A 21,172-nucleotide genomic window follows, 5' to 3' on the forward strand; every position below is an offset into this window, starting at 1 on the left:
TAGTTGTTGTTTATGCTGTAGTGTGGTTAGTTTTACGTATCCTTTGCGCATTAGCTTCAGGCTTTAGGCCTTTGTGCACTTTGCCCTGTATGTATTTTATTCATTTGCTTGCAGTTTAGAGCCTCTGTGCACTTTGCTCTAAATGCTTTTTATCAGGCTTCGTACTGTTATTTTTCAAATAGCCAGTTCTACGGTCTTGTTTTTTATTCATATCACACTGTTTAGCCTACTTCAGCACTGGAGTTCTCCATAACACATTCCTGTTCACTCTGTGCTTCAGTCAAGGATACAGTCTGGTACATTGCAGATAGACGTGGTAGGAGTTTAGTCTTTGGCATTCCTGCGTAGGGACATTTTGTGATCACGCTGACATGTTAGTTATAAAATCACTTCCTTGTCCCAATACACGCAGGAGGGAGATTCCGACCAGGGAACCACAACTAGACGCTGACTGCCTCGTTGCGGATGCTGAACCAAGATCACAGGCCTTTGCTCAGGTATGAGGGCTGATGTCTCCCCAGAGATTCAGAAAGGCAAGTTAGAAGCTTAACATGCTGTGCTCGAAATAGACCAAGCAGAGGGAGAGTAGAAACTATTAGACACCATGATAGCTTTGTTCTTATGTTTTACTCTCCTGGTGACTATTTCAATCCTACTGTGTTGTATGGTTCCGGTTATTGCGGCTCACGCCTTATTATCTAAAATGCAGTCGTTTTATTAAAACATTATATAAAATTTATACTGCCTTTGTCATTTGTATATGAGATCATACTGTAAATGAGAGAGTTGGTTTGGATCTGAGTGACCACGACTTCCCTGAGAAGTTCTAAAGATGTCATGCGCTCGGCTGCCCAATCATCTCTTCTCCTTGGGAGAAATGAGGCACTGCTAGTTAGCCGGAGCAAAAAATGGATTTAGGGTGACAGAGTTCCTTAAACGTGGGTCCGACTCAGTCCCCCACACCGTGATCGATCCTGCTGCCTAGAAATCCAGTAGTCTCATTTAGGATAATGAGAGCCCACGCGACAATGCTAGGACCAATCGTATGATTGTCCGATTGCAATGTTTTCTTCGGGTAGTACCTTGTCTAGCACTGTTCCTATATTTAAGAAGGATTGTTATGGTGAGTGCTTATTTTCTTCAATTTCTACCCCTTTCTGTGGTTGTATCAATACAGACAGAAGAACACCATTAGACAAACAGTCCAGCCTGTCACACACATGGCCCACCATACCTGTTTGCATCACCATTGGCACACACATAGCCCAGCGCAAAACAAGTACCAGCCACTTACACAATGCCTTCCCACTCAACTAAATGCATTCATGCCACATGCATTGTGCCCACAGTGTACTCACCTGTTGGTCTGGAGGCCCATACAGCAGTACGTGATGGGGTAGGACCCAATCCACCAGTCGCACCAACTCCTCAGAAGTGAAGGCTGGGGCCCTTTCCCTAGTCACATGGGCCACAGTAGGTTCCAGACACAGGTCACAGCAGCACATGCAGTGTAGGTCCTCTCCTATGGAAGGTCAGGAAACAAATGAGGATTATTGTAGAAAATGCGATCACGTCCACAGCGGTGCCTACCGTCACCGCCGACTTAGTTCCCCATTGGCCACTGTACCCCAAAGGGCCCAATATGAACCAATGAGTAATTGCACAGCGGTTCACAGACGCCTACCGTCCAACGTCGGCGCATTACCTTACTTCCACCTTTCCCTCCACACTGGACAGGCGGTCGCCATTTCAGGGGGGGTGAACAGGCCTATCGATAATTGCTGCGTCACAGGATAAATAGGCACATACTTTATTAATTACACTGTCCCAAAACATGTTTGTACAATGTGGACTACTATTGTGGTATAGTTGTTCAAATTGTGAAGGCCTACTCACTCCCTTAGATACTTACTGCTGCGGATGAATAGGAGATGGAGAGACACCCCCCTGTACAGATCCTGGTGGGCTTGGCTACACTAGATGTCAAGCACAAATACTCACCTATAGACCGGACAGGGCCACAATCACAGAGCTGTGTGGCCAATTGTAACCTGACCTGATATCAGCTATCCGTCATCCCACTGTGATCCCTCCTCTGGTGCAGGTTATATCAGTGCTCCATTTCCTGGCAACTGGTTCTTTCCAAGTGACAGTGGACTGGCAGCAGGAAAGTCACAGCCAATGTTCTCAATCGTGCTAGCAAGAGTCTTGTCTGCCCTGATAAAACACATGTTCAGGTACATTGCTTACCCCCAGGTGGAGGATTTGGCCACTGTGAAGGCCGGGTTTTATGCAATGGGACATATCCCCAAAATAATTGGGGCGATTGATGGAGCACATATTGCATCCCCCCCCCCCGGCAAAATCGATAGGTGTACACGAATCGTAAGAGTTTCCTCTCCATGAATGTGCAGATGGTGTGCCTGGTGGACCAGTACGTCTCCCACGTCAATGCTAAGTATCCTGGGTTGGTGTATGATGCCTTTGTCCTTAAGGAATAGCAGCATCCCAAATGTGATGTCCCAACTACAGAGGCACATGGTGTGGCTAATAGGTGAGCCCTGGTTCACACCCAGTATATGTTGGTGTATGCCTATGGTGTTGGCCATATAGGATAGTGTGTGGCTAACTGTTGTCCCTCAATATTTACATGTGACTCTAGTTACCCAAACCTATCATGGATGCTGACCCCTGTGAGGAATGCCAGGACAAGGGCAGAAGAACATTATGATGAACTTGAACGAACCAGAAGGATCATTGAACGGACCTTTGGCTTCCTAAAGGCCAGATTCAGGTGCCTTCATCTGACAGGTGAATCCCTGTGCTACTCACCCAAGAAGGTCTGCCAGATAGTAGAGGCATGCTGCATTTTGCACAACCTGGCCCTCAGACTCCATGTACCTTTTCTGCAGGAGGAGGAGACTGGAGATGCCCCTGTGGCAGCAGTGGACCCTGAGGACAGTGAGGATGTGGACAACAGAACAATAGTGATATGTCAGTACTTCCAATGACACACAGGTGAGACAGTGCAAAGTTACATTTCTATGATGATTGGTGTATTCTGTGTGGCATTGGCATGTTGGTATTACCCACTTCTTTCCCCTACTTACTGTTACCTATGGATATTCATTTTACAGATGTTAGTAATATGACAACATTCTCCTGGTATGATCACAACAGCCAGCTACAGGTCATCAATTCAATGCTAATACTATTTACAGTTCATGTGCAATGGTTGTAGCTGTTTCAATCAATACAAATTTGCAATACATTAAAAACTAGAAGTTGAGTTTTATCCAAACATGTTTATTGTTGTGCTACAAATATAGAGAGGAAAGTTCAATGGAATGGGGTGATGATGGAGAAAAGTCCATGGTATTGTTCCATTCTGTTTGTAGCACAGTTGCATTGTCCATGGGGACATAGAAGGGGAGCAATGGCAGTTCAAGGTGGACAAGGTGACTGAGTGGGACACAAGGGGGACAATCAGGAGAGCCTAATTTCCTGGCAGTGGTCTTGGCAAGTGTCTCTAACTTCTGTCTGGTTCACAGGGAACGTTTGCGGGGTGGTTTACCTTCTGCAGGGGGAGCGGTGCTGGTGGCCTGTTGGTTCTGTGGTGGGGCCTTCTGGCCACTGGCGGAAGTGGAGGGCTGTTCAGATGACTGGCAAGTGGTAGGGGTGTGCTGTTGCCTCCCTCATGATGTTGGCCATGTCTGCCAGCACCCCTGCTATGGAGACCAGGGTGTTGTTAATGGCCTGCAAGTCCTCCCTGATCCCAGATACTGTATCTCCTGCAGCCACCTGTTCTCCTGCACGTTGTCTAGGATCTGGCCCATCGTGTCCTGGGAATGTTGGTAGGCTCTCTGGATCTCGGAGAGTGCCACCTGGAGAGTCGGTTACCTGCTCCTGTCCTCCCCCTGGTGCACAGCAGTCCTCCCAGTGTCCCTGTTGACTTGTGCCTCAGTCCCCTCAGTGGTGTGCCCACTGCCACTGGCCCCAGGTCCCTGATTATCTCGTGGGCAAGGTGTAGTCCCTGTACAGGTGGGCACACTGCTGATTGACATGTCCTGGGAACATAGGTGTGGGTACGCTGGGCGGGTGCTGTGGTGTTGGTTCCAGATGGGGGAGGCTATGTGGTGGTCTATGAGTGGGCTTGGGTGACCGGCTGTCCAGTGGTCCCTGATGGGCCAGGTAGATCGTCCAGGTCCTGAAGTGCAGAGTTACTATCATCACTGTGGGTCTCTTCTGTTGGGGGACTGGATAGTGGTGGCACCTCCAGTAACATTGGCTGGGGTACCTGTGGGGATGTAAATGATATATTATGCTTCAAGTGTCTGACATCTGTACTTCTGTAGCTTCCCCTCTATGGTTGATGTTCCCCTGTCATCTTTTGCTTGTGTATGTTGGTGTATTGTGGCTATGTTAGTTTCCCTATGCTGTGCATGCTTTGGTGATGAGTGTCCATGCAGGGCTGGGAGGGGTGTCCATGCATTGGTACAGCATGCAGGGCCTGGCATTGGGATTAGTGAGATGTGATGATGGAGTGTGTGGGATGTGGTGGAGTTCAATCTATTCAATCACATATTTGTAGAGTGCGCTACTCATCCGCTAGGGTCTCAAGGCGCTGGGGGGGGTGCTACTGCTCGAATAGCCAGGTCTTGAGGCGTTTCCTGAAGGTCAGCAGGTCCTGGGTCTGTTGCAGGTGGACGGGGAGGGAGTTCCAGGTCTTGGCGGCGAGTTGAGAGAGCGATATGCCGCCGGCTATAGTTCTGCAGATGTGAGGAACGGTGGCGAGGGCGAGGTTGGCAGAGCGAAGTTGGCGGTTGGGAGCATAGAAGGTGAGACTCTCGTTGAGGTAAGCAGGGCTGGTGTTGTAGAGCGCTTTGTGAGCGTGGGTGAGGAGCTTGAAGGTGATTGGGAGCCAGGGGAGATCTTTCAGGTGGGCTGAGATGTGGTTACGGCATGGTATGTCGAGGATGAGGCATGCAGAGGTGTTCTGTATACGTTGTCGTTTTTTCAGGAGCTGGGCAGTGGTTCCCGCGTAGAGAGCGTTGCCGTAGTCCAGTCTGCAGCTATCGAGGGCCTGGGTGACCGTCCTTCTGGTTTTGGTCGGGATCCACCTGAAGATCTTGCAGAGGATGCAGAGGGTGTTGAAGCAGGAAGATGAGACAGCGTTGACTTGTTGGGTCATGGTGAGCGATGAGTCCAGGATGAAACCTAGGTTGCGTGCATGGTTGGTGGGTGCCGGTGCGGTTCCTAGGGTGGCAGGCCACCAGGAGTCATTCCAGGCAGATGGGTTGGAGCCGAGGATGAGGATCTCCGTCTTGTCTGAGTTCAGTTTCAGGCGGCTGTTCTCCATCCAGCTAACGATAGACTTTATTCCGTCTTGGAAGTTGATTTTGGCGGTAGCGGGGTCCTTGGTGAGTGAGAGGCTCAGCTGGGTGTCGTCAGCATAGGAGATGATGTTGAGGTTGTGTAATCAGATGATGTTGGCGAGCGGTGCCATATAAATTTTGAAAAGGGTCGGGCTGAGCGAGGATCCTTGGGGAACGCCACAGATGGTCTTGGTGGCTCCAGAGAGGAAGGGAGGGAGACGGACTCTCTGAGTTCTGCCGAAGAGGAAGGAGGTGATACAGTCCAGGGCTTTGTGGCAGATCCCTGCGTTGTGGAGGCGTGTGCGAAGAGTGTGGTGGCAGACGGTGTCAAAGGCAGCAGAGAGGTCTAGGAGGATGAGGGCCACGGTTTTGACCTCTGTCGAGCATGGTCCTGATGTCGTCGGTTGCGGCGATGAGGGTGGTCTCAGTGCTGTATTTGGTACGGAAGCTGAATTGAGAAGTGTCCAGCATGTTGTCTTCAAGGAAGCGGGTCACTTGGCCGTTGACAATCTTCTCGATAACCTTTGCCGGGAAGGGGAGGAGGGAGATGGGCCAGTAGTTCTTGAGATCTCTAGGGTCTGCTTTGGGGTTCTTTAGCAGGGCGTTGACTTAAGCGTGCTTCCTGCTTTCCGGGAAGGTGGCGGTCTCGAAGGAACTGTTGACAATCATTCGGAGTTGGGGGGCAATAATGGAGCTTGCTCTGTTGAAGACATGGTGGGGGCAGGGGTTGGAGGGTGAACTGGAGCAGATGAAGCTCATGGTTTTGATGGTATCCTCATCTTTGATGTGGGTCCAGGAGAGCAGTATGTTGGTGTGGCTTGGGTCCAGTAAGTCGGGGTTTGTGGTGACAGCGGTTGTCGCGGGTTGGGGTATTGAAGCTGTCGTAGATGCCCATGATCTTACGGTGAAAGAAGGAGAAGAGGGAGTCGCAGAGGTCTTGCGAAGGTGGGGTGTCGTTGGAACGATGTTGAAGAGCTCCTTGCTGTTGTGTGCGTTCCTTGTAGAATGATCTCTTGGTGGTCCATATGAGCTGGTGGTGCTTGCGGATGGCGTTATAGTGGCGTTGGAGTGATGGGAGTGAGGGTGAGGGTGTGTGATGGCATGTAGGTATGGGGGGGGTGATAATTGTTAAAAGTTGACTTACCAGTGTTCAGTCCTCCGCCAACTGAGTCCGTCAGGATGCGGTATTGGCAGTACCTGCTCCTCCTATGCTGTGAGTTGTGGGGGAGGAGGTGGAGGTTCACCGCCAGTCCTCTGCATGGCGAGCTGGTGTCTTGCTGCTATGGAACGTACCTTCCCCCGTAGGTCATTCCACCTCTTCCTGATGTCGTCCCTTGTTCTTGGGTGCTGTCTCATGGTGTTGACCCTGTCCACGATTCTCCGCCATAGCTCCATCTTCCTTGCTATTGATATCTGCTGCACCTGTGCTCCAAAGAGCTTTGGCTCTACCCTGACAATTTCCTCCACCATGACCCTTAACTACTCCTCAGTGAAATGGAGGTGCCTTTGTGGTGCCATGGTTGTTGTGCCATGTGTGTTGGTGATGGTGTGTTGGGTAATGTGCTAGGGTGTGTGATGTGAAGTGCGTGAGGGGTGTATGGGTGTCAGTGGTGTGTGTGTCTAGTTGTCTCTGTGCTCTTCTTCTCAGTCTTGTGGTGGCAATAGTTGTTGGTAAAGGGTTGTGGGTAATGTGGGTGTGTGTTTTAAGTGGTGTGGGTGTGTGGGCGTGGTGTGTGTATGAGTGTCAGGTGTATGTTTTTAGTATTAGCCAATGTAGTGTTGTTTTGTATGTGGGTGTCCAGTCTGAGCGCAGCGGTATGTACTGCCAATGGTTTACTGGCATTGAATGCCTGCCGTGGGGATTTGTGGGTCAGAATGTGATGGGCGTTGTTCTGTTGCCGTAACAGTGTGGGTTTTGGGACTGCCACTTTATCACTGACCTTTGGGCTTGCGGATTTGTGTATGTGGCTGTATTCTGTCGGACTGGTGTGTGTGTCATAATATGGTGAACGGATATTTGCCAGCGCAGCGGTAAATTGGCTGCCGTCAGCACGGCGGTAAGCAGCATTTACCTCCAATGTCATAATTGTCATTGGTGCATTTTGTGTGCCTTTTACTATAGCCTTAGAGAAAAATTTGAAATGACAATTAGATGAAAGCAGTACATAATACATTTTAGAAGAAGAGCACAAATCTTGTGTCCCTCTTTCGAAATGGCGTAGCAAAAAGAGTCCTAAGGAGGAAATAGTCAGGCTGGGAAAATTAGAGACTATGGCATAAATGATATCCTTTCTTACAGCAATCCTGAAACAATATTTTTCCAAACAAAGACCTTTGCTATAAGGCATTCTGTTTACTAGAGTCAAATATTTATTTTGTGAAAAAATACAGAAGATTCAGCAGCAACTCAACAACACCTTTCCTGCTTCATTTCTTACACCCAACCCTTTCCAAAAAATCCAGAAATGGTTTAACTTCAAAGCCCTATACCTCCCAGATCCGGCTCACCAAAGAATACACACCCAGATAACCACAACAACTATCAGCTCATCACTCATTTATTATTCCTCAGCAAAGTCATTGAAAAAAACAGACTTTGTTCAACTCCAAGATCACATAAATGCTACCCATCTGCTGCACATCTACCAGTCTTGCTTCAGATTATGCTGCAGCTCAGGGACCACAACCTTACACATCATAGATGATGCCCTCTTGACCACAGATAAAGATGAACTGTGGCTCCTGATATTGCTGGATCACCTAGCTGCTTTCAAATCGGTTGACCATACCACCTTCATACACACCCTGGAGTCTTGAATGGGATTCACCAACAATGTTTATCACTGGCAATTCTCTTAGCTTTCCAACCAACACCAGTTTCTTCACATGGAGACTTCAAGATTACAAAACATCCATGTCACCTGTGGAGTCTCCAAGGGTTCCATACAGTCTCCTGTTAGCTTCAATTTGTACACTGATTCACTTGTGCTTTACTCACAGGTAGCTAGTATCAAGATTTATCATATGTTGGTGAGATAAAACACTATTTGAAAGTCTCCTCTACTTCAGACACTCAACACCTCAAACACTGTTGGACATCAACCAGACGTGGATGTCCTGCACCTCCCTGAAGCTCTACCAAACCAATACAGAATTTGTTTTAGGACAATAAACAAGAACAGTACAAGCTTGGCTCAATGACATGAACTTTGATAGCTTGCACCACAGCTTTCACCAAATGTCAAGTCACATGGATTCACCCCGGACACCAACCTCACTTTCATGGAACACATTGCCAAAAACACAAGGATATCCTAGTACTGGCTCTCTCTTCTGACGAAAGTCAAACCGTTCTTTCAAGGAATCAACTTAAGAACTACTGCTCAAGTCCTCATACTCTCACATCTGGATGGTGGTAATGCCCTACACTATGACCTCCAGTCTCCCAACTGTCGCTCCTTAAGGGCATACCGCATGCTGCAGCATGTCTCAGCCAGTGCCAGAAGAAATATGATTGCATCAACCCCATAATGATGAAATCCATTGACTCTGCTTGATAGACTACATCATCTTCAAAACCAGCTCCATCATTGTCAAAGTTACCACAAGCAGCATGCCACTTATCTTACAGTCAAGCTCACCACCTCTGGTGGACCTTGGCACACATGTACCAACGTCACCATTAGACTGCAGACTAAGGCCCTCATTACAACCCTGGCGGTCGGTGTTAAAGCTGCGGCCAAACCGCAAACAGGCTGGCGGGAAAAAAAATTGAATTCTGACCCTGGCGGAAACCGCCAACAGAGACCGCCACATTACCACACCGCCCGCCACGGCGGCACAAACTAACAGCGCGGCGGTCACCGCCAACAGACAGACGGGAGACAATGTACCGCCCACTGTATCACAACCTACCAATCCGCCACCTTTTCCGGGGCGGTAGCCCCGCCGATAAAAACACGGCGGAAACAGCCATTTCGAAGGGAAAACGCTAACCTCCATACAGCCCACGAGGAATAAGGACAGCATGGAACCCGAACTCCACATACTCCCAGCGATTGAGTTCCTACTCCTCTACCAGGAGCACGAACGCCGGCGCAGAAGACAACGGTGAGTACTGCACCTACGACACAGGGGAGGGGGGTGGAGAAAATATTACGGGTACACACATACGTGACACACCCACCCTCACCCTCACCCACTACAACACACACATCAATGCGTAGCAACACATCAGAGTGACACCCCCCAAGCCCCCCGGAAGAATGCAAACACAAAAGGAAATGATTCTAAACATAGGAATATATTGTATTACTGGCTTAAAAATATAATTCTACATCAAAAACTGTTATATACATAAATGTACAAGTCCGAGCATTGTAGCATGTATTGTCCGTGGACCACTGGGCCCAAATCACATGGGCAAAGCCCACACAAGAAACCTGACTCCAATGGAGAGAACACTGCAGGGGCATCAGATAGCAAAACTACAGGCACCTCAGGGGGAAGGTAAGGGGGGGCACCTCAGCCAGATGAGTCCACGATGCCAGATCCACAAGGGGCCTCCATGGCCACTGTTCAATCCTGGGGAGTGCAAAGCCACAGTCTCTCAAGTCCGGACAGTGGGTGGGTTGCCCACTGTTCAATCCTGGGGAGTGCAAAGCCACAGTCTCTCAAGTCTCACAAGTGGGTGGGTTGCCCACTGTTACATCCTGGGGAGTGCAAAGCCAAAGTCTCTCAAGTCTCTACAGTGGGTGGGTTGCCCACTGTTACATCCTGGGGAGTGCAAAGCCACAGTCTCTCAAGTCTCTACAGTGGGTGGGTTGCCCACTGTTCCATCCTGGGGAGTACAAAGCCACAGTTTCTCAAGTTTCACAAGTGGGTGGGTTGCCCACTGTTCAATCCTGGCGAGTGCAAAGCCACAGTCTCACAAGTGGATAACAGTCTCCACTGGTTCTGGGTGGGGCCTGGTGCCCAGACTGCTTCGTGCAGCCCTGCCCGACTAAGATGCGGGCCAGCCCCTGGCGCTCATGGTTCAGCGGTGCTTGAGACGGCGGTGCCCAGTTCAGCGGTGCTTGAGACGGCGGTGCCCAGTTCAGCGGTGCTTTAGATCCAAGGGCCCAGTTCAGCAGTGCTTGAGAAGAAGGGCCCAGTTCAGCGGTGCTTGAGACGGCGGTGCCCAGTTCAGCGGTGCTTGAGACGGCGGTGCCCAGTTCAGCGGTGCTTGAGATGAAGGGCCCAGTTCAGCGGTTCTTGAGATGAAGGGCCCAGTTAAGCGGTGCTTGAGACGTCAGTGCCCAGTTCAGCGGTGCTTGAGATGAAGTGCCCAGTTCAGCGGTGCTTGAGATGAAGGGCCCAGTTCAGCGGTGCTTGAGATGAAGGGCCCAGTTCAGCGGTGCTCGAGACGGCGGTGCCCAGTTCAGCGGTGCTTGAGACGGCGGTGCCCAGTTCAGCGGTGCTTAAGATGAAGGGCCCAGTTCAGCGGTGCTTGAGATGAAGGGCCCAGTTCATCGGTGCTTGAGACGGCGGTGCCCAGTTCAGCGGTGCTTGAGAGAGCGGAGCCCACTTCCGCGGTGCTTGAGACGGCGGTGCCCAGTTCAGCGGTGCTTGAGACGGCGGTGCCCAGTTCAGCGGTGCTTGAGACGGCGGTGCCCAGTTCAGCGGTGCTTGAGATGAAGGGCCCAGTTCAGCGGTGCTTGAGATGAAGTGCCCAGTTCAGCGGTGCTTGAGATGAAGGGCCCAGTTCAGCGGTGCTTGAGATGAAGGGCCCAGTTCAGCGGTGCTTGAGACGGCGGTGCCTAGTTCAGCGGTGCTTGAGACGGCGGTGCCCAGTTCAGCGGTGCTTGAGATGAAGGGCCCAGTTCAGCGGTGCTTGAGATGAAGGGCCCAGTTCAGCGGTGCTTGAGATGAAGGGCCCAGTTCAGCGGTGCTTGAGACGGCGGTGCCCAATTCACCGGTGCTTGAGACGGCGGTGCCCAGTTCAGCGGTGCTTGAGATGAAGGGCCCAGTTCAGCGGTGCTTGAGATGAAAGGCCCAGTTCAGCGGTGCTTGAGACGGCAGTGCCCAGTTCAGTGGTGCTTGAGACGGCGGTGCCCAGTTCAGCGGTGCTTGAGATGAAGGGCCCAGTTCAGCGGTGCTTGAGATGAAGGGCCCAGTTCAGAGGTGCTTGAGATGAAGGGCCCAGTTCAGCAGTGCTTGAGACGGCGGTGCCCAGTTCAGCGGTGCTTGAGATGAAGTGCCCAGTTCAGTGGTGCTTGAGATGAAGGGCCCAGTTCAGCGGTGCTTGAGATGAAGTGCCCAGTTCAGCGGTGCTTGAGATGAAGGGCCCAGTTCAGCGGTGCTTGAGAGGAAGAGCCCAGGTCAGCAGGTCTGGGCATGGTGTGGAGCTCATTTGCCACCTGTCCTGTGGCTGGCGTTGCCTTCCCGCACATCTGTCCTGTGGCTGGCCGGGCCCTCCTGGGCTGCAGTGCTGGGCATGTTGGTGGCCTCCTGCCCACCTGGGATGGGGCTGGCGGGGCCCTCCTGGCCAGCTGGGCTGATGGTGGTGTTGTCGGGCGTGCTGCCCTTCCCAGCCTTCCCTGATCGCCTGTGGCCCTTCCCCACCTTGGGCGGTGTGACAGCTGTCTCCACACCTCCTGCCGGAGCCATGGTAGGGGTTTTTGTGCCTGGTGTCTTCACCCTCTCGCGCCGGCCACTGACTATCTTTGATTGTTTCTCCGGGGGGTGGGCTGCCTGTGCCTTGGCTCCGTACTGAAGTGGCTGCCCTGGAGGGTGGGGGACTCCATAGTCCATGGCAGACTGTCATGACAGGGCCCGGTTTTGTGGTGGCTGAGGTGCTGACTGGAGTCCTATGACATGGACGGGGTGGGGGAGTTGGTGGAAAGAGGTTAAGTTTGGACAGGAAAAGCTTTTTAGGAGCAATGGGAGGGGTAGGTGTAGTGGGTATGGGAGTGGAGGAAGAGGATGTGGTTGTAGGAGTTTGAAGTCTGGTGTCTTTGGGTGCAGGTGCTTGGGCTGGAGGCTATCGTGAGGTGGATGGCTGTTGGGTGGGTGGCTGCCTGCGTTTGTGTATCTTGGAAGAGGGGGTCACAGACACACTGGGAGAGGACACAGGGGACGTGTAAATGGCAGTGGGGGTGGTGACTGGACGTGTGCGGAGGGTGCTGGTGTGTGTGCTGGTGATGGACGTAGTGGCTAACGATGTAGTGCATGCAGGTGTGAGTGGAGATGTGACAGGGAGGGAGGAGGGAGACGAGGAGGAGGGGGACACAGTGGAGGCAGTGGGTGTTGGTATGTCTGTATGTGGATGTTGCTTGTGTGAATGCCTGTGTGATGTGTGGTGCTTATGTCTGCCTGAGCTTCCCTTGGGTGTTGAGGTGTGTGCAGGCTGGTCTGATGGTGTGTCTGAGGCCAGAGTGTTGAACTATCGCTGAAGGGCAGCCTGACCAGAATGAATGCCCTCCAGGTATGCATTACTCTGGTGCACCTCTCTTTCGACACCCTGGATGGCATTCAAAATGGTAGACTGCCCAACAGTGAGCGTCCTCAGGAGGTCAATGATCTCCTCACTGAGGGCAGCAGGGGTGACTGGGGCAGGGCCTGAGGTGCCTGGGGCGAAGGAGATGCCCACCTTCCTGGGTGAGCGGGCACGGGGCAAACGCTGAGGGGCTGCTGGGAGGGCGGTGCTGGTGCGCTGGGTGGCGGCAGTACCTGTTGTTGCGGGGGGCACAGATGTTGCCGCCACCACAAAGGAGCTCCCTTCAGAGGACGAGTCCGTGTCACTTATGTCTGCCTGAGTCCCCGCTGCGGAGCTCCACTCGCCCTCCGTCCCACTGGTGAAATCGGAATCTGTTGCGTGGCCCTCCATGGCCATGTGGGATGCAGCTCCCTCGTGCTCCGATGCCACTTCTCCTCCGTCTGATGATGCTAATGCACACATGAACAGGAAAACCACAAAAAAGGTGGGGGGAGAAAATAAAGACATGTTGAGTGCATGCATTGGCGACACCGTTGGCGGACAGGACAGACACAGAAGCCCCCTGCACTACGCCGCGCACTTGCGGTCCAGTACTCAATCCGTGGGACATGGCCTACAAGCCTATGGACGACATCTGCACACATAGATGACACAGGGCCATGAATAGCTGTACTTGGCACCCTACAGAGGTGGGGGCCAGGGGCACAGGGCCATGCCTTACGGAGGGGCCTAGCCTACAGAAATCGCCCTGGCCTAGGGATACCCACAGCCCTCCTCCGCCACCCAGACACCTCCACTGTGCGCAAAGTCACCAGAATAAGAGTGTACTCACCCCCTTGTGTCTGCTGTGATGTCCTCACATGCCCATCCAAATCGGGGTAGGCCACCGCCAGGATCCGGAACATCAGGGGGGTCAAAGTCCGACTGGCACCCCTCCCACGTTGGGAGGCCATCCCCAGCTGAGCCTCCGCCGTCTTCCTGCTCCAGCGTCGGATGTCCTCCCATCTCTTCCGGCAGTGGGTGCCCCGTCTGTGGTGGACCCCCAGGGTCCGGACGTCCTTGACGATGGCACGCCAAATATCAATCTTCTGGTGGGCGCTGACCTATGTGAAATGTACAGGGGGAGAAAAAGAGTCATCACCTTCTGCACCCTCAATGTGAGTGGCACATGCTCTCATCCGTTGTTTGATGCATGCCTCAATCGCTCCCCTCCCCACCATCTTTCATCCACCCCACTCAACACAGGCATTGGCCACTAAGCATGGCCCCAGTGTACTTACCTGTTGGTCTGGAGGACCGTAGAGTAGCGCATACTGGGGGAGGACCCCATCCACGAGTTTCTCCAATTCCTGAGCAGTGAAGGCAGGGGCCCTTTCCCCAGTCGCATGAGCCATTGTCTCTTCCAGACTGAGGTCACAGCAGCACTTGCAATGTAGGTCCTCTCCTGTCGAAGATCAGGTATCGAGTGATTAAGCCGATAGAAAATGGCGGTCACGCCCGCTGCAGTGCGTACCGCGGCGGTGCGTACCGCGACCGCCGGCGCACATCCTCATTGGATCCTGAGACCCATAGGGTTCAATGTTAACCAATGCTGCTTAGCGCCGCGGTCTTTGACCCCCTACTGCCACGGTGTGCCACGCCAGCGCATTTACCTCACATCCCATTGTCGCACTTCACAGGTCAGGCAGCCGCCATTTCAAGGGCCCACATGGCTTACTTTTTACTGCGTCACACATACCTAGGCCTTGCATCAACACTCATACAAGCCATTCAATGCATTGGGAATCGTGTTTTGTGCAAGCTGTGGTTACGTACCTGTGGGTTGATTGACTCTGTGCTCGCTGTTGTCCTTCATAGGCACCGTCCGCTGGGACATGCGAGGAGAGGGAGGAATCTTCCCGTGTACAGACCGCTGGTAGACCTGTCGACAATGGAGGAAAGACATGTCATACTGACATACTGGCTTGACCGAGCCACTATTCATGAACTGTGTGCCCAGCTGGAGCCAGACCTGATGTCACCAATCTGCCAACCCACAGGGATCCCCCCTCTAGTGCAGGTGCTGTCACTACTCCATTTCTTTGCAAGTGGGTCATTTCAAACAACAGTGGCCATATCATCCCAGGACAAGGGCAGAGGAACGGTACAATGAGGCCCATGGGAGAACTAGGAGGGTGATCGAGCGGACCTTCGGCCTCCTGAAGGCCAGGATCAGGTGCCTCCATATGACAGGTGCATCCCTATTGTACTCACCAAAGAAGGTGTGCCAGATCATCGTGGCCTGCTGTATGCTTCACAACCTGGCTTTGCGAAGCCAGGTGCCTTTTCTGCAGGAGGATGGTCCAGATGGTGGTGTTGTAGCAGCTGCGGAGCCTGTGGAGAGTGAAGACGAGGAAGCCGAAGAGGACGACATAGACAACAGGAACGCAGTAATACAGCAGTATTTTCAATGACACACAGGTAAGATTCCAACCCGGCATTTTAGATATACTTAACCCCTACTACCTCTCTACTGTCTGACCTTTTCCCCCAGTGTATGGTAACTGAGTTGTGACTTTCCCTTCCAATTTCAGAGATGTGGGCCCCACTGCGTGACATCTGCTTTGTTTCCCCATGGACTACAGCTGTGTGACAGTGGTATGTTGGCATCATAATGTAAATATGCATTTTTGGCACGGTAATGTCTAATACATTTGTACAAACTCACAGCCAGACTCCTGATTGTTTTGTGCAATAACTGTGTTTATTTCAGTGCTCTATATTGGTGGGTGATTGCAAATCGGTGAGGGGTGATGGTGGAGGATTGTCCATGGCAGAGTCCAGACTATTAGTATCACAGGTGCATTGTCCAAATGCCTATGGAATGTGGAGCATGGGCAGTATAAGGATGGACAGGGTGTCAATGTGGGACAGTGGGATGACAATCAGGGAGGTATCCTTTCCTGGCGGGGGTCTTGGCATCTTACTCTGTCTTCTTCCTGGATCTCAGGGCCCGCTTGCGGGGTGGTTCTCCTTCTGCAGGGGTTGGGGTGCTGGTGGCCTGTTGGTCCTGTGGCGGGGCCTCCTGTCCACTAGCGCCGGCAGAGGTGGTAGGCAGTTCTTGGTCCATGCTAGTGTCAGGGGCCCTTTGTGGTGCCACAGTGTTCCGCAATGTGGTGACTACCTGATTCAGAGCCCCTACAATGGTGGCCAGGGCGGAACTGATGTTTCGTAGTTCCTCCCTGAACCCCAAATACTGTTCCTCCTGCAGAAGCTGGATCTCCTGAAACCTGGCCAGGACCATCGCCATCGTCTCCTGGGAGTGGTGGTAGGCTCCCATGATGGAGGAGAGGGCCTCGTGGAGAGTTGGTTCCCTGGGCCTGTCCCCCCCCGTCGCACAGCAGCCCTCCCAGTTCCCCTGTTTCCCTGGGCCTCTGTCCCCTGGACCGTGTGCCCACTACCACTGTCCCCAGGTCCCTGTTGTTGTTGGGGTGGTAGGTTAACCTGGGTGCCCTGTAGTGGTGGACACACCGCTGATTGACGTGTCCTTGGGACAGAGGTATGGGCCTGCTGGGTGGGTGCTGTGCTGGTGTTCCCAGAGGGGGGAAGGTCTGCTATGGGCTGTGGCTGTCTGAGGGGAACCGACTGTCCAGAGGTCCCCGATGGGCCGGGCTGGTCATCTAGATCCAGGTCGACAGAGCTGCTGTCCTCACTGAGGGCCTCTTCTGGGGGTGGAGTGGACATTTGTGGACCCTCCTGCGCGGTGACGTGGCGTTCGGGTCCTGCAGGGGTATAAAAGTATGGTTATTGCATTTGTGTGTGCCATAGCGTGTAATGGGTGGGTGCCCGTGTACCCCAGTGCTGGCATTCCCGTGTGGGGGCTTTTGTGATGGTGGTTTGGGGGGGGATGGGTATGTGCAGTGGGCATGCTTTGTTGATGGGTGTCCATGCTTTTTGGTCGCATGCAGGGCTTGGGGTTAGGATGTGTGGGCTGTGATGGTGAGACATTTGCAAGGAGCAGGATGTGATGGGGTGAGGGTGAGGGTGGGGGTATGAGTTGGCATTCTGGTGGGGTGGGGGGGATGAAGTAGTGAAGATGAGACTTACCAGAGTCCATTCCTCCAGATACTCCTGCGAGGCCCTCAGGATGCAGGATTGCCAAGACCTGCTCCTCCCATGTTATAAATTCTGGGGGAGGAGGTGGGGGTCCGCCGCCAGTCCGCTGACCGCGATGTTGTGCCTGGATACCATTGAACGCACCTTTCCCCGTAGGTCGTTCCACCGCTTCCTGATGTCGTCCCTATTTCTTGGGTGCTGTCCCACAGCGTTGACCCTATCGACTATTCTGCTCCATAGCTCCATCTTCCTGGCAATGGTGGTGTGCTGCACCTGTGTTCCGAAGAGCTGTGGCTCTACCCGTACAATTTCCTCCACCATGACCCTGAGTTCATCCTCCGAGAACCTGGGGTGTCTTTGTGGCGCCATGGGGTGGTGTGGGTGATGCGTGGGGTGGATTGTGTGGTGATGTGTATTGGTGTGTTGTGTGAAGTGCGTGGAAATATTGCTGGGTGAAAGTAAAATGCGTGTCTGGGTGCTCAGTTCTCTTTTTCTCAGTGTGTGGTCCCGATTCTGTAGGAGTGGGGGTTTGAGGGTGATGTGGGTGTGTGTTTTATATTGTGTTGGGTGTGTGGGAGTGCTGTGTGTATGTGTATCAGGTGTGTGTATTTGTAATTGTCCAATGTGGCTGTGTTTTGTAAGTGTGTGTGTATTTTGAGCGCGGCGGTGTGTACCGCCAATGGTATACCTCGGTTCAAAGACCGCCGTGTGGATTCGTGTGACGTGATAGTGTGGGCGTATTTCTGTTGGCGTGACGTGGAGCTTTGGTCATCGCCAGTTTCTCGCTGCCCTTTGGTGTTGCGGACTTTTGTGGATGTCTGTATTTTGGCGGTTTGCCTGTTGTGGGTCAGAATGACCGTGGCGGTTTACCGCGGCCGCGGCGGTATGTTGGCGGTCTTCTGACAGCGGTAAGCGGCTTTTATCGCCAAGGTTGGAATGACCACCTAAGTGCAGTGTGTATTTTTTGTCAATGCACACAGGATCTGGAAAAACATCAATCTATCAGGACTGTCTTACACTGCTCCAATTTAGGAAAGAGTAGAAGACACACCACTTCAAAGAACATTACATCAAAATACATTAGCCATCCACAACCCAGCACACTCTCTACTTACTCATTGATTTTATGCTTATCTTTCACCATGTACTGCACATCACTGCATTTTGGCTAGGTGTGTGCCAAGTAAATGCCTTCTACATAGAAAGCTACATAGATACATCCATACATAGCTACATACATACATAGACACAGTGAACACAGCTGGCACTGGTGGTACCAGTGAGTGCATCATTCTTCCATCTATTGAAACTCTATTCTCTAAAGCAAATGTTCTGGTTCATACCTTCTATAATTCCCTTGTCATACACTTAAGTATGATTTAACACCATCACAGAAAGTCACTGACAGATTTACCTAAATTCTGCATCACAGAAATGAAATACTTTCTACATATTAAACTGAAACCTGCTGTAATAATCAAACAATACAGAAGTTTCTGATGAGTGACAGCCTACTCACCATCAGAGAAATGTAAATATTACAAAGTTTTAAAAAGTGATATAATTTGATGTTCGGCAGTTACATGAAATGCTTCAGTCCGAAAATTCTCCTGACTAACATCTAACCTATGATACTCAAATCCATCCTGGTTCTTAATGAACTTAAAATATTTGTGTCAAGCTGGGTTTTATACTGTGAGTGACTATGGTCCAATAGGATTATAAAATCAATATGCATTTTACTAAAGGTACCAATATTTGTATAACACAGAGAATAGCTCAGAGTCTTTCTTTTAAATTGAATGTATTTTTTCCACAGCTGTATGTCATCTTGGTGTTCACAGTGCAGGCTTTACTCACAAACATACTAAACTGGCATCATGGCCCTCATTACAACCCTGGCGGTGGGTGTTAAAGCGGCGGTAATTACGTCAACAGGTCGGCGGGAAAAAAAATGGAATCACAACCACGGCAGAAACCGGCAACATAGACAGCCACATTAACACTCCGCCGCCATGGTGGTGTAAACAAACACCGCAGCGGTAACCGCCAACAGACAGGCGGAGGACAAAGTACCGCCTACCGTATCACAACAGGCCTATCCACCACCTTTTCTGGGGCGGAACCAACGCTATCAAAAGCACGGCGGAAACAGTACACAGAAGGGAAACCACTCATCTCTCAACCCCCAACGAGGAACCAGGACGCCATGGAGCCCGAACTACACATACTGCCCATGCTGGTCTTCCTCCTGCTCTATCAGGAGCAGGACAGACACCGTCGACGACCACGGTGAGTACTGCACCTACAACAGAGGGGAGTGGGGGAGGGAAAAGAGAGTGACACACACACACAACACGCAACACGCAATACCCCCACCCTCACCCACAACAACATACACACAAATACATGCAGCAACATTAGATATACACCCCCCATCCCCTGGAAGAACGCAAGGACAAAATTAAATGATTGTAAAGATTGTCATCATGAAAAGTCTGATATTGAAAGTTTAAAATTCAGTATATACAAATATGTACACTAACTACACAAGTCCGGATAGTGTACCAATCATTGTCCGTGGAGAAGTGTTCCCAAAATGTATGGGCGAAGCCCACACAAGATACCTGACTCTAAACGAAGAGAACACTGCAGGGGCATCAGATCGAAAATAAATAGGCACCTCAGGGGGAAGGGAAGGGGGGCACCTCAGCCGGATGAACGCACAACACCACTGCTGCACGAGGGGGTTCCATGCCCATTGCTGTATCCTGGGGAGTGCAAAGCCACAGTCTCTCAAGTCTTTACAGTGGGTGGTTTGCACACTGCTTCATCCTGGGGAGTGCAAAGCCACAGTCTCTCAAGTCTTTACAGTGGGTGGTTTGCCCACTGCTTTATCCTGGGGAGTGCAAAGCTACAGTCTCTCAAGTCTTTACAGTGGGTGGTTTGCCCACTGCTTTATCCGGGGAGCAAAGCCACAGTCTCTCAAGTGGATAACAGTTTCCACTGGTTCTGGAGGGGGCCTGGTGCCCAGAGTGCTTCATCCTGCCAAGGACTGAGGTAGTGGGTGTAATTCTCAAATTGTTCTGGAGGGGGCCTGGTGCCCGGAGTGCTTCATCCTGCCAAGGACTGAGGTAGTGGATGTGATTCTCCACTGGTTCTGGAGGGGGGCTGGTGCCCAGAGTGCTCCACATGCAGTGTGGCCGGTCTCATTCCCTCACCTGGGTGTGTGTGCCATGAGATTGCCCTGGCTATGTGGCACACTGGCAGCCCTGATGGGTGGCGAACTTGATGACCCTGCAGTTGCTGGTACCACTGTGCCTGGGGATTTGGTGGCTGAGGTGCTGGGCTGGGACCTGGAAAGCCTGGCCCTAGGGGAAGGATGGGGGGGTGAAGGGAAGAGGTCAAAGTTTGAAAGGAAAGGTTTTTTAGACACACTGGGACGGGAAGATGGAGAGGGTTTGGGAGTGGAGGAAGAGGTAGTGGTTGTAGGAGGTGTACGTTTGCAGAATTTGGGTGAAGGTGCATGGGCCAGAGGCTGTTGTGAGGTGGATGGCTGTTGGGTGGGTGTGTGCCTGCGTTTGTGTACTTTGGGAGGAGGGCTCACAGACACACTGGGAGAGGACACTGGGGATGTGTGCATGGTAGTGGGGGTGGTGATTTCACGTGACTGGTTTGTAGTGATGGACGTGCTGGTGATGGAGGTAGTGGCTGAGGATGTAGTGCATGCAGGTGTGAGTGGAGACAAGACAGGGAGGGAGGAGGAGGACGTGGAGGAGGGGGGCACAGTGGAGGCAGTGGATGTTGCTGTGTCTGCATGGGTATGGTGCTTGTTTGAATGCTTGTGGGATGTGTGGTGCTTATGTTTGCCATGTCCACTCTTGTGCGTTGATGAGTGTGCATGCTGGTCTGATGGTGTGCTTGGGATAGGCTGAGGTACAGGGGATCGGGTCGGGTGGAGAAGTTGGAGGGGGGAGGCTGGACACAGGGACAATGGCTGCCATCAGTGCTGAGGCCAGAGCCTGAAATGCTCTCTGTTGGGCCGCCTGCCCAGAATAAATGCCCTTCAGGTATGCATTTGTTTGTTGCAAATGCCTCTCAACACCCTGGATGGCATTCAAAATGGTAGATTGCCCAACAGTGAGGGATCTCAGGAGATCAATAGCCTCCTCACTGAGGGCAGCAGGGCTGACAAGGGCAGGGCCTGAGGTGCCTGGGGTGAAAG

This window comes from Pleurodeles waltl, chromosome 1_2 (assembly GCF_031143425.1).
Source record: "Pleurodeles waltl isolate 20211129_DDA chromosome 1_2, aPleWal1.hap1.20221129, whole genome shotgun sequence".
NCBI lineage: Eukaryota > Metazoa > Chordata > Amphibia > Caudata > Salamandridae > Pleurodeles > Pleurodeles waltl.